The sequence below is a fragment of the Myotis davidii genome, unplaced genomic scaffold (assembly GCF_000327345.1).
Source record: "Myotis davidii unplaced genomic scaffold, ASM32734v1 scaffold44, whole genome shotgun sequence".
Lineage (NCBI taxonomy): Eukaryota > Metazoa > Chordata > Mammalia > Chiroptera > Vespertilionidae > Myotis > Myotis davidii.
The window spans coordinates 17,602,448-17,603,813 of NW_006299705.1; the positions used below are offsets into that span (position 1 = coordinate 17,602,448).

The window sequence follows — 1,366 nt, forward strand, 5'->3', positions numbered from 1 at the left end:
CTCTGAGAGCTCCCCCAGCTCCATTATTATTAAGTTGTCTTTGTTTAAAATCCCTGACATACTTTTGCTTTCTATCTTCCACCTTACTTTGCTGCCCCAGTGGGCTCCTACACCATAATTTAATACTGCATTATAATTTAGTGATATTGAGGGATCCTATGGCCTCATCTTGAACTGTGTTTAAAGGACATTGCAAGTATCTTGAAACACACAGTTTGACTATAAGCTCTTACAAATGTCATTTAATATTCATTTTAATTTTTCAATTTATTATTAATCTAAAATTGTTATGGAATGTTTTACATTTGTGTTTTTTATGTTCATATATGTATATGTATGCACACACACACACATCTACAATAATAAAAGCATAATATGCTAATTAGACCAGACATCCTTCCGGATGAAACCAGGACTGCAAGGGAAGCCCGGGTCCCGGGGGCCAGAGGGAAGCCAGTGCTGGCAGCCTGGGGAAGGAAGGCCTACTCTTTTTTTTTTTTTCATGTATCAGGGGTCTAGTTGACATATAACATTGCATAAGTTAAAGGTGTACAGTGCAATGATTTGATACACTTATATAGTATAATTGTCTGGAATCAAACCTGGGACCCTTTAGTCTGAAGGCCTTATTTATACCTCTCTTAATCTTAAAAAATAAGAAAAATCTAATTTCAGTCTTAAAGTAATCTTAAAACTATGGTTAAAAAAAAGATCTACCAAAAGACAGTTCTCATTGACTTTAGAATGCATGAAAACTTAAGAAAGTAAATAGAAAGGAGAGCCAGAAATAACGGATTTCCTTTGTATTCTATTGGTTTGTCTTTGACCCATTGCCTGATTCTAATCGTCCCCCCAACTCTCAGCTTGAGGACCAATGCTTAATTCAAGTGCGCCCTGTTTCCCAGAGCAAGTGTCAGCAAACTCTGCAGCCATCCATCGCTAAGCATTAAACAGGAGATTCCTGGAGGTTATGGAACTAGAGGAAGGGAGTGGGGAGAAGAGAGTAGGCGAGCTAAAAGAGGGAGCAAAAATAATATGTACCCAGTGTAGTATCACCAGTGGCTGACACGGGACCACTTTGGCCTTAATTCTCTGTCCTTGGTAGACTTCAGTCACTGTTCTCATTAATCATCTTGGTGTGCTTCTGATCTTGGCTCATAAACATTTTCACTAACCTCCTCTGAGAGATTTTTGTGAACTTGATGATCGTATTCCTCTAAATATTTTGAGTTCCTAGAGAACAGATTTTAATTCAAGTAAATACCTAAACCAAATCCTTGCCATGTTCTACACCTTTCAAATGAATAGATTATAATAGAAGCTATGAATAGATTCAGACCATTACAATACCAGCTGGCTTATTTTC

At 37.5% G+C, this 1,366-nt stretch overlaps 1 protein-coding gene across 8 annotated transcripts in view; it reads left to right on the forward strand.

Moving 5' to 3' along the window:
• Nucleotides 1-1,366, forward strand: part of CAST (calpastatin) — a 110,780-nt gene that overhangs the window by 57,416 nt on the left and 51,998 nt on the right. The gene's annotated exons all lie outside the window — the stretch shown is intronic.